The sequence below is a fragment of the Ovis aries genome, chromosome 2 (genome assembly GCF_016772045.2).
Source record: "Ovis aries strain OAR_USU_Benz2616 breed Rambouillet chromosome 2, ARS-UI_Ramb_v3.0, whole genome shotgun sequence".
NCBI classification, from domain to species: Eukaryota; Metazoa; Chordata; class Mammalia; order Artiodactyla; family Bovidae; genus Ovis; species Ovis aries.
In genome coordinates this window covers 15,545,486-15,557,939 of record NC_056055.1, presented here as the reverse complement: position 1 = coordinate 15,557,939, position 12,454 = coordinate 15,545,486, and the positions used below count along the sequence as shown (strand labels likewise).

The 12,454-nt window shown below is 50.3% G+C and overlaps 1 long non-coding RNA gene across 1 annotated transcript; it reads right to left on the bottom strand.

Moving 5' to 3' along the window:
- Positions 1-5,128: 5,128 nt before the first annotated feature.
- LOC121818530 (uncharacterized) lies at positions 5,129-12,121 on the bottom strand. The gene is made up of 3 exons (XR_006058499.2): positions 11,969-12,121; positions 9,727-9,864; positions 5,129-9,245 (listed from the first exon to the last, which is right to left on the bottom strand). It is a non-coding gene; the product is annotated as an uncharacterized LOC121818530 (long non-coding RNA).
- Between the last annotated feature and the right edge of the window lie 333 nt (positions 12,122-12,454).

Genomic DNA, 12,454 nt, shown 5'->3' with positions numbered 1-12,454 from the left:
GGAGCGCGCGCGGACCTCCCCGCAGGCCCTGCGCGCGGCCGGCCTCGGGAACTGACCAGGCCGCGTGTGAGCGCCGGGATTCCTGCTCCTGCCTTAAATATGCCGGTTATTTTTATCTCCCTACGTCAGGCGGTGAAGGCCATCCCACCAGTGGCCGCGGCGGCTGCTACACAATGTTTCCCTTTAGTCGGGAGGGGAAATGGAGGGAGGCCAGACTTCCTGATCACATGGTGCTGAAGTCAATGAAAAAAAATTAAGGGGGACCCCTCCCTTTTTCTGCAATGCCCGATCCAGGTCTCCCCCCTCACCCGCCCCCGCCCCCCAGCCCCCTTGGGCTCCCCGCGTCGGAGAGCAGCAGAGGCTCCAGGCGGAGGGCCAGCGAGGCAGGAGAGAGAGCAAACATAAACACGAGATTGTTGCAGTAATTGGTGCTCTGAAAACACTGAGGAAATGAGAGGCTTGTACGAAACATCAGCCGACAAGAAACGGGGTGATGTCAGACAGCCTTCCAGGATTAGAAACCCTTAAAAGCTCCGAGCCCGCGGCCGCGGCGGAAAGCGCTCGGCGATCCCGGGTAGGGAGCGCTGGATCGCCGCGCGGCTGGCGCTCGCTCGCCATCGCCTCTCTGCCGGCCTTTTCCTCTCTCCTTTTTTCTCTTTCTTTCTCTCTTTTTCTTTGTTTTTTCCTTCCTTCTCGCTGTCTGTTTCTCCCTTTCTCTTTATTTGCATTCGCTTTCTCTTTTATTTCCTTTCCCTTCTGCATTAAAAAGAAAAGGACAGATCACATCAAATGTTTTCCGTTTCTAGGACACCTGGTACTTTTAGATCTTTTTCTGACTTTGAAGCAACAAACCGTACTCAGTCCCTACACAGACCCCGCGGAGGCAAATTCTCCCCTTGGGTGTCTGTTGCTGGGGTTTGCGCTTTTCTCTTCCCCTCACTCCCTTTCCCTGTCTCCTTCTCCCCCCCCTTTTTGGGGGTTAGAACCACACGTTGCAATGAAGCCCACACATGTGGAAGGGCTAAAAATAAACAAGAGGTATTTATCAAGGACAAGCTCCCCAAGAAAATGAGATTATATATGTATATATATATATTTTTGTAAAAATCCGGGATTTTCAAAAGGGAATATGAACTTCCCAGTAACATGTCACCCAGCCTTCAGCTGCTGTGGCCTCGCTTACTTTCCCTGGACTGAGATAATCAAGAAGGCTAAAAGCACACAGAGAGTACACACAGGCACACACACACACCACATACATTCACTCCTTGACAGCTCCTCCCTCCCTCAGCCCCACAGGGCAGGGTAGCTAAACTAACATAACATCATTGAGCAAGGTCTTGTTCCAGGTCCACCTGGAACCTGGCCGGGTCTTTAAGTTGGAGGCCAGCTCTCATCTGTTCAGTTACACAAAAGGTGCCGCCTGTCGGACTTTCTCTCCTGGTGTTTGCTAGGATTAATGAGGCGCTGTTTGGAAAGGGCCTGAGCCCCTCCGACCAAAGGCACCCACGACACCTTTTCAAAGAATGATTTATGTCCAGCTTTACCCAAATAGGAACCAAAAGAGGGTTTTCTGTTTTCTCATCTTTAGAACAGATGAATTTAGCACCTGGGTCCTCTCATTTCAGAAGCTTTAGAATCTGCCGTGTTAATTGCTCTGTCACTGGCAGCGCAGGCTTTTCACCCTCTCTTTTCGAGACCCAGGGAAAGGTCACATCAAGGTCTGTGTGTCCTTGGGGAACTGGACGAGTCTAAAAGACTTGGGGGGTCCCCTCACTGCTGCTCATGGTGGGAACAATGTCCTTAACCTTTCCCTATACACTCATAAATCTTGGGGTGACTTAGCCCCCCCTAAAATTTGACACCCCTATATTGTAGTGATTTGAGCCGAGTGTTCTTTTCAGTCTGATCCAATATACCTATGGTGATACCACCCACCAAGAGGCAGATAACACCCCTGTTTTCCAGTTTTCATGGGAACATTTTGCATCTTTGATGTCGAGCCGGGTTCAATCCCTGGGTTGGGAAGATCCTTTGTGGAAGGAAATGGCAATCCACTCCAGTACTCTTGCCTGGAAAATCCCGTGGACAGAGGAGCCTGGTAGGCTACAGTCCATGGGGTCGTGAAGAGTCGGACACGACTGAGCGACTTCACGTTCATGTTCACGCTTATGCTCTGCACGATCAGTGGGAAGCCTCATCTCTTCCCTGATGCCCCTGTATCTCCACTCCCTCAATTTCTCAGCCTAGGGAGCTGAGGGTCTTCCTTGTCTATTCTTGCTCTCTTCCCAAATCTATCAAGGTCAATGGATCCTGTTGTTAAGCCCCAGAAAATCTCAGGTTCTCTGATGCTCCTTCTCACCTCCTAGCATCAGAAACTCCTAAGGTGGACCACTTTTCTCTGGGTGGTGCCTAAGAATCTCACAGTTTGAGTTAAAAATCCCAGATTGCTACTTAGTGGCTTCACAACCTCAAGTAAGTTACTTCTGTGAGCCTCAGTTTTATCTCCTATAAAGTGGGGATAATGATAGACCCACCTCATAGGCTTGTTGTGAGGATTAAATCAGATAAGTGCATAAAGGACTTAGCCCAGTGTCTACCACGAAGTAGAGGCTCTGTGAAGAGAGGCAGATCTTTATTACGTTCGATGTTAGTGTTCTCAGGCTACACTTTGCCTCAGGATCACCTGGAGGCCTTGGTAAAATCCAGATGCCTTGGTACTACCCCCCATAGCTCCTGATTCAGTCCATGCAGGGTGGGGCCTGGAGATCTGTAATTCTTTTTCCTTTAAAAAAATTACTTTTTTTCTTCCTGATTTTATTGATATAGTTGACAGGCAGCACTGTGTAAGTTTCAGGTATATGACATGAGGATTGAAGGAGGTGCATTTCTAACTAGCTCCTGGTGATGCTGATCTGTAGGCCTGTAGACGGCACTGTGGACAAAGTCAGACCTTCTATGCCTCTGGTTTTCTTTGTCCAGATTCCTTGGCAAGGGCCATGTGGCCCCTTTTGCTCCTGACCCAACTCACCTCACTTGCTCACTAATAGTCCCCATCGCTCAATTGACACCCCACAGCCCTCCAGGCTGCCACACGGTTAGAGCTGCCTCTCTGCTGGGAATATCCTCTCCTCCCCTCCACTGCTGTGTGAGCTCCCCCAACCTGGAGGCCCAGATGCAACGCTTCCTCTTCTCCAAAGGCTTTCCTATTGCCCCCCCCAACCACCAGAGCCAGCCTCTCCCTCCTGCGTGCTTTGCCCTCCGCTCAGATTCCATTGCGGTTGTCACTGGATGCCAAACCATGATCTATGGATGGGCCCGTCTCCCCACTGGCCAGTGGGCTCCTCCAGGGAGAGTCAGGTCTTGTTTGTCTGTGAATCACAGCTGTATGTAGAGCCTCCAACTCAAGGAGGGATTGTAACTGTTGAATGAATAAGAGAATGAATGAACCAGCAAGCCTACCCTCTAGGGAAATCAGCCTAGCTGATAGGATTGTGGGGGTGCTCTGGGGTCTGGGACATGCCCCCCGCCTACCCCCCCACCCCCTGCCACAGCCCCAATCTGCAAGACTCTCAGTCTGCCCTGATTTAAGGAGAGAAAGCAGTTATTCATTGAACTCTAAGCTCCCTTTCCCTTTATATCACTGAATCATCCTAACGTTTCCCTCCCTGCTTATGAGAGGATGGTTGAGGCTGTGGGAGAGGAAGTGACTAGCAGAGGTTATGTAGCCCAGAAGAGGAAGCATCAGGCTCGGGTCAACTTGGACACGCAGCTCCCCACAAATTCCACACAACACACACATGCACACACACATGCATCCATGGATGCACACACAAGTGATCTGCGATTACCTCATTACAGAGGTTAATGCCCAAAGCCACTTCTAGAAGGAACTTGCTGGCATGTCCCCTTGTGGCAGTTGGTTCGTGCAGGCCCTCCCTCTCCACCTCCTTCTTTGGGCTTCGAGCTCCTCGAGACTCTTCCTGGCCTCAGCTGCAACCTGGGAGGCCCAGGAAGGTAGCAGGAGGGATGCTCCCAGGCCAGCTTTAGACACTGAGGAAGGGGATCAAATCGAGCAACATGGTCTGAAGAAAGATTTGGTGGCTGAACTACATTTGAGTTGCAATCTATGTGGCCTGGGTGATATGATATTGTTTGGGTGTTTCCCATGTACCTGACGCTGTGTCAATGACTCTGAATATGTAACACTCACAGTAACTCTTGCCTGGAAAATCCCATGGACGGAGGAGCCTAGTAGGCTGCAGTCCATGGGGTCGCTAAGAGTCGGACACGACTGAGTGACTTCACTTTCACTTTTCACTTTCCTGCATTGGAGAAGGAAATGGCAACCCGCTCCGGTGTTCTTGCCTGGAGAATCCTGGGGACGGGGGAGCCTGGTGGGCTTCCGTCTATGGGGTCGCATGGAGTTGGACACAACTGAAGCGTCTTAGCAGCAGCAGCAGCAGTAGTAACAGGATAACATGTGCATGCTCAGTCGTTCAGTTGTGTCTGACTCTCTGTGACCCCATGGACAGTAACCCTCCTGCCAGGCTCCTCTGTCCATGGGATTATCCTGGAAAGAATACTGGAATGGGTTGCCATTTCCTCCTCTAGGGGATCTTCCTGACCCAGGGATTGAACTTGCATCTCCTGAATCTTCTGCATCTCAAATCTTCTGGATTCTTTACCACTCATCTACCTGGGAAGCTGAACCCAATAACATAGATATTGCTATTTTCCCTTGTGTAGATGAGGAAACTGAGGCTTGAAGAGGTTAGATAATTTGATCAAGATCACGCAGCTAAGCAGGGAAAGCTAAGTAGGAAATATACATCCTTACTTCCATCTTATTGATATGGGAAGCAATATACTGTTGTTGTTATTTAGTCGCTTAGTCAAGTCTGACACTTTGCAACCCCGTGGACTGTAGCCCACCAGGCTCCTCTGTCCATGGGATTTCCCAGGCAAGAATACTGGAGTGGGTTGCCATTTCTTTCCCTGGGGGAATCTTCCCGACCCAGGGATAGAACCCATGTCTCCTGCTTGGCAGGCAGATTCTTTACCACTGAGTCACCTGGGAAGCCCAAAGCAACAAAACTCAGCTTAGAAAGCAGAAGAAACCAACAGGTTTGGGACTCCATGACTCAGCTTTATTTCATGTCCATTTATCTTCTTCAGACAAGCTGGATGGTACAGAGGAGTTAGAATCTGGGATTCCTAGAATGGATGAGATTGAAAGGCTGAGCAGTCATCTTATCTGAACCCTACTCTGCCCACATGTTGCCAGGTTGAGGCACAGAGAGGGCTTGGTACATGCCTAATACCACACAGCTTGTGACTGAGCATCTGAACTGCACTGGGCCTGCCACCCAGGCAGACCTTCCTTCTTCCTTTCCTCCTGCAAAAGTTTATCAGGCCACCTATGCTGGGAGGGATTGGGGGCAGGAGGAGAAAGGGACGACAGAGGATGAGATGGCTGGATGGCATCACTGACTTGATGGGCGTGAGTCTGAGTGAACTCCGGGAGTTGGTGATGGACAGGGAGGCCTGGCGTGCTGCGATTCATGGGGTCGCAAAGAGTCGGACACGACTGAGCGACTGAGCTGAACTGATACTAGGCCAGGCACTGGTGGTTTTGAGATTATTTCCCACCTGACTCCTTAGAGCATGGCAAGACTCTGAAACAAGGACATCAACTATGAAGTTATTCAGATACGAATGGAAGGTTCAGGTGGCCTGGTGCCTTAATGCAGCCTGGGCGAATGGCTGCATTGTCTACACTTAAGTTCTGGCAAGCAGCAAAGGCAGAAGCTGATATTGACCTTTGGCAGTGATGGTGTCTCTTGGGCAATCATCTCCCTGCATTCTTGTCACCTCCAGACGACTCAGAGCCGGGCATCATCCTCAGCATCACCCTTTGCTCACACATTAGAGTTCAGGGAAATTTGAGAGCTTCACTTGGTACCGGTTACCAGCTGAGTGCCTCAGACGGTAATCTGCCTGCCATGCAGGAGGCCTGGGTTTGATCCCTGGGTCGGGAAGATCCCCTGAAGGAGGAAATGGCAACACGCTCCAGTATTCTTGCCTGGGAAATCCCATGGACAGAGGAGCCTGGCGGGCTACAGTCCATGAGGTCACAAAGAGGGCAGAGACAACTAAGCAACTAACACACTAGCACCAGCTGAGCGGGCCTAGCAAGTGATAGAACCTTTCCCAGCCTGCATGGACCCATCTGTAATGTGGGGGTAAATGAAGCACCTGCCGGGAAATACCGACCAGACTGCTGATGTGAGTTGAATGGGTCTGTCTATGTTAAGAGGGCTTCCTGGAGCATGACTGCATATAGTTTGTTAATATGACTGTTACTGGCCTTGGGCCAGCTGCAAGCAGTTAGCTCAGGAGACCAGCTTCCCAGGACAGGGAGTGGGTAGGTGGGATAGAGGCAGAAGAGAAGGGAAGGAGAAGTGAAGATGGAGGCAGAGGTTGGGGTGATGCCGCTATAAAGCAGGGAACACCTGGATCACCAGAAGCTGGAAGAAGCAAACAAGGGTCTTCCTCCGGGCGACTTCAGAGGGAGTGTAGGCCTGCTAATGCCTTGCTTTTGGACTCTTGGCCTCCAGATCTGCGAGAGAGTACATTTCTGTGTACCACAGCCCTAGGATATTATTCGAAGGCAATGGCACCCCACTCCAGTACTCTTGCCTGGAAAATCCCATGGACAGAGGAGCCTGGTAGGCTGCAGTCCATGGGGTCGCTAAGAGTCAGAAACGACTGAGAGACTTCACTTTCACTTTTCACTTTCATGCATTGGAGAAGGAAATGGCAACCCACTCCAGTGTTCTTGCCTGGAGAATCCCAGGGACAGCGGAGCCTGGTGGGCTTCAGTCTATGGGGTCGCACAGAGTCAGACACGACTGAAGTGACTTAGCAGCCACAGGACATTATTGGGCTTCGCTTGTAGCTCAGTGGGTAAATAATCTGCCTGCAATGTGGGGGACCTGGGTTCGATTGCTGGGTTGGGAAGATCCCCTGGAGAAGGGAAAGGCTACCTACTCCAGTATGCTGGCCTGGAGAATTCCATGGACTAGTCCATGGGGTTGCAGAGTCAGACACAACTGAGCAACTTTCGCTTCACTTCACTTTAGGACACTATTACAACATTATCTTTACCCCCACTTTACAGATGATAAAACTGGATTAGAGAGGTTCCATGCTGTCTTCAAAGTTGCCCAGATAACAAGGAACTTTTGTTCAAGCGCAGGCTTATCAGACCCCAAAGCCGAGACTCCCTTCAAATGAAACATGGGGGTGTTTGAAAGATGCAGCAATGGGTCCCTAAGATGAGAAAACTAGGCTTCCTAAGTGGAGGAAAGATGAGAATTGGTCCTTTCAGTTCCAAGGCTGATCTTTCAATCCAGAGAATTCCCCAAGAGACATGACTGCCGCAAAGCCCGCTCAGGTGGTGAAGGGAGGCATTTTTAAAGGGAGTTTTGGTAGTTGGATTTGCATAGATGATTCCAAGGCCTGTGGTTTGGGGAAACACTGGTTGAGCAGCTCATCCATAGGGTGACCTAGGCAGCCACTCTGCCAGCCAGTTCTGAGCTTGGAAAAACATAGATTTCTTTTGTTTTTTTTTTTTTTCCCCCTCTTTCTTCCTTTTTTTTTTTTTCTTTTTAAATACAAGTCAGGCTGGGAGGGACCTCAATAAGGAAGGAAATCAATAGGAAATGCCTTTAGAAAATGAGATTTTTCAGAAAGCATGCATGTCATGTCATCATTCTTGATGCAAAGGCTTGGGTCCTGTGATTTGAAACAGGAAATCGGGGAAATCAAAGGCAGCCAGTGAGAGGACAGTGTGGAAGCTTCCTTGGTCCCGGAGCCAGCTGTGCGATCCGACCGGCGGCTGTGATTACAGAGCCAAGTCACGTGAAGGCCAGTGGAGGGAACAGCGGGTGTTGGCCTGGGGAAGAGCAGTTCCGGGTGGGACCTGAGAGTTTTCTCCACATACCTGAAGGGCTGTTTTGAGGCAGGGTTACAGGTGTGTTCTGGGGGGCCTAGCGTGACCCACTGAAACTGCCAGGATGGGTATATCACAGGAGGCACTAGAGCAAAAGGTTCAAAGCCACAAGGCTGGGGGTTCAAATGTCAATTTCACCTCTTAGCTAACTTGAGCCAATTATTTAAGCTTTCTGGGCCTCTGTTTCTTCATCTGTAAAATGGGAGTCATAATCATATCTTCCTGGTAGATTTGTTGTGATGATTAACTCTTTCTTTTCCGGCTGTGCTGGGTCTTCATGGCTGCTCACAAGCGGTCTCTAGTTGTGACGAGCAGGGGCTTGCTCACTGCACTGGCCTCTCGTCGCAAAGCACAGGCTCTAGCCTTGGGCTTCAGTAGTTGCCTCTCTCAGGCTTAGTTGCCCCATGGCATGTAGGATCTTCCCAGACCAGGGGTTGAACCTGTGTCCCCTGCACTGGCGGGAGGATTCTTAACCAGTGGACAACCAGGGAAGTTCAGAAACTTAACTTTTTTTGAAAGTCAAGTTCTAAAAAAGAAAAAGAAATGAAAGCCAAGTTCTTGGACCAGTACCCAGCGTATGGTGAGCACCTTATAAATGTCAGGTGTTTTCCTGTCTTCTTGGAGAGGTCAGGGCAGGCTTTCTAGAGCACAGAACTGGGATGCAAAAAATGAGTGTTGGGATTTGCTTTGTGGAGGCAGATGGGTGAGAGCATGGTAGGTGGAAGGAACAGCAAGCCCAGGGATATGAAGAGACCCACCTGGGTGTGTTTGTCCCGTGCGGCATTGAGTTCTGTCTGGAAAGTAGTAAGAGATGGGGGCTGGGGACACTGGCAGGGCCAGGGCATGGAGGGCTGGGGAGTCTGAGTTAGGAGCTTGGAAATCACCATGCAGGTCAGTGCTTCTCAAACCTGAGCGTTCATCAGCATCGTCTGGAGGACTCCTCCAAACACTTAAAGGCTGGGCCCCACCCCCAGAGAGGCTGGTCTAATTATTCTGAGGTGGGGGCTGAGAATTTGCAAATTCTGACAAGTTTCCAGTGACAACACTTTGAGAAGCCCCGCTGCAGATGGTGAGGGCAGTTGAAGGATTGAGGGCAGTTCAAAATGAAGTTCAAGGTCAGTCTTGTTACCTTTAGGCCACACGGGTAGCCACCTGAGGGCACCGTGGGAGGCTGCTGGAAGACGAGCAGCAAGTGCTGACGTCCTCTGTTCTCCAGTGACAGCTGGGCCTGGAGGTTGACAGGGAAGGACAGGGAAGGAGAGCTGAGCAGGCTGCCTCGAGGGTGTGTGGCCAGCTAGGTGCCACTCCGGGCAGCTTCACACTTTTTCTTCCTTTATTAAGGGTAGCCCAGGGAAGGGTGACCTACGGACATCCTGGGGATCCCCAGGGATGCAGAGGGCGAAGTCCAGCGAGCAAAGGAAAACCTCCCAACGGCTGCTCCCTCCAAACCCACGGCTGCCGCCCACCTGGGGCCCCGTCAGTCAGTGCCGGGGCGGCACGTGGCTTCCTGGAGTTGCTGGAGGAAGGGAGGACAATTATCAAGGCCGCATCCCACCCCTCTCTGTCAGTGCTGGGGGAAAAACAATATTTAGTTAGTTAAACACCCGGCTACGGTTTCGTTTGAAAAGCTGGCTTTCATTAGGAGACTGCAGGGATTGATTTATGAGGACAGATGAAAAAAAGAACAAGCATAAATATGTAGAACTCACCCAAATGACGACTAAGGGGACACAAAATGTACAGAGCCCTCGCAAGCGGAGACGGAAACGACTTATTATGATTCTCCGTGCTGTCTTGGGTTCACGCAGCCACAGCTCCTGATGGTGGTATTCTTTCGACTTCTTTGTCTAGAATGATTTTAAATCAGGGAGTGTGTGTGTGTGGGGGGGGGGGGGGGGGGGTTGAGGTGCATACTTTTCTCACTCAGCACTGAAAATAAGTTTTACCCTTATATATCTCTTTATATGAAATAGAATATATGAAATAAAAAATACTATACGTGAAATGCAATTTCCTTTGCTTCCCGGTGACAAGCTTGTGAAAGGATGTTCATTAGCACATTGCTCAATAATGGAAGCTAGGAACAGTCTAATGTGCGCATTAATGGGGGGATTGGAGCAGATAATTTTGTCACTCCCCCAGACTGTGGGGATAGATGCGGTGGTTTACAAGGAATGTGGTGGCTCTGCCGTGTATGTGTGTGTGTGTGCCCAGTGATCTCAGTGCCAATAGTGAGATTCAGGATAGTGTGTAAGGTTGATTTCATGAATACAAAACTGCACACACAGCTGCATACTTCCCCATGAACATATATGGGTATAAACTCAGAGACGGGGGATTTCTGGTGGCTCAGTGGTAAAGGATTGGCCTGCCAATGCAAAAGACTTGAGTTCAATGCTTGATCTGGGAAGATTCCCATATGCTGCGGAGCAACTAAGCCTCTGAGCCGCTACTATTGAGCCTGTGCTCACCAGTCCTTAAGCTGCAACAAGAGAAGCCATGTCAGTGAGATGCCTCACTGCAACGAAGAGTAGCCCCGTCTCGCCGCAACTAGAGAAACAGCCCATGCAGCAATGAAGACCCAGTAAATAAAAAAATTACAAGCTCACAGACAAAGGCTGGGAAGCATGCACGTCAGTATGAGCCTCATGGAATAGATAACTGATAAGGACCTACACGTGTAGGTGGGGAACCTACATGTCTAGCACAGGGAACTCTACCCAACACTCTGCAATGACCTATGCGGGAAAAGAATCTGAGAAAGGATAGAATAGATTCGTGTTTATGTGTAACCGACTCACTTTGCTGTACACTTGAAAATAGCATGACACTGTAAATCAACTACGCCTGCACGCTCAGTCGCTTCAGTCATGTCCAGCTCTCTGAAACCCATGGACGGCAGCCCATCAGGCTCCTCTGTCCATGGGATTCTGTCCATGGAATGGGTGGCCATGCCCTCCTCCAAGGCATCTTCCTGACCTAGGGATCAAACCCGCATTGCAGGCGATTCTTTATCGCAGTGCCATCCAGGAAGCCCTGTAAACCAACTGTGCTCCCAAAAAATTAATTTAGAAAAGTGATCTTCTGGGGAGCATGGTGGATGGATATCCAGGGGGATTCTGCTTTGCATGTCATGTCAGATTGTTTGCATTGAGAATATATTGACGTAGAGCTTGTGCAATTAAAACATCATTAGAAAGGCAACCAAATCCTTACTCTGAACTCTTTGGCAAGCGTGAGATGACAGCAGCAGCCTTTTCTGCGGGGTCTCAGCCTGCTTTTTAGGCTCTTGGTATCCACCTCCTGCCTGGGCCCTTGTTGATGACCATGGGCTCTACGAGGTCAACCCCTTTTGGCTGCTTCCCAAGATTTAACGTGGGATTGACCTGACCTCACCCAACAGCTCTCTCTGTGGCTCATGATGCTCATCTCACTGAGGTCTCAGAGAGAGCTTCTAGGTTCCAGCTCTCCCGATAGACCAGTTCTTACTGCCTGGTGAGGCGCCTGGTGAGGCCCTGCTTCTCTTTGCCTTCCCTCCTTCCCTTCTTCTGTGGGGTGGGGTATTGAGATGAGGTAGCACGACCCCACCAGGTCTCTGCATAGCACTGGTGTGCCTTGCTCTCTCTTCCCTCGAGAGGCAGCCCTCCTCTCCTTGGCCTCCTGCCTGGGAAGTTGGGGGCAGCTATTGCTTCTGTACTGATTCCAGAATCTCATTCCTGGGAGGTCTGGCCTGGGAGCACCCACACATCCATGGTGGGCACAAGGAGAAATCTGGGACACTCACAAGATCATGTTCTCCCACTGCCCTCAACAATCTAGCCAAGGAACATGCTAGCCCACGGCACTTTGGTTTTCCCATCTGTAAGTTGAGATGATTGGTTTTGATGGTTTCTGACCCAGCTCCCAGCTCTGTTGGCCAGCATTTCATTGCATGCCTTTGTTGGCTCTTACTTCTCCTTGGTGGCCCTTCGATCATCTTATTCCACTCCCAAGAGCAGACAGGGCAGCTCCACTTTACAGCCTAGAAAACAAGGCTCTGGATTGACAAGGGTGCCCAAGTTTGTCCAGCTGGCATTGGGTCCCAGGCAGGTGTTTGCAGTCACAGTCTGTAAAGAGATTCACCAAGAGTGAAAGCGTTTCTGGGAGATAAGAGGAAAGGGACCTTCCTGGCAGAGGGCAGAGGGCAGAGAAGTGTACAGAGGGAGGGTGGGGCCTGATTTGGTTCAATGAAGCTGGAGGAAAGGGTGTGGAAAGGAAGGAGGAAGGAGGAATTGGGGCACCTTTCCATCTCCTTATACATTATCTGTATTAAATATTCCTCCTCGGGGAAGCCCTCCAGGCAGTGGTGTGCTGGTAAACATTTAACAACAATCCTTCAAACAAACAAAAGCAAATCCAACCTTCCTTCATAGTGATGACCACTCACTCCCACCGTGG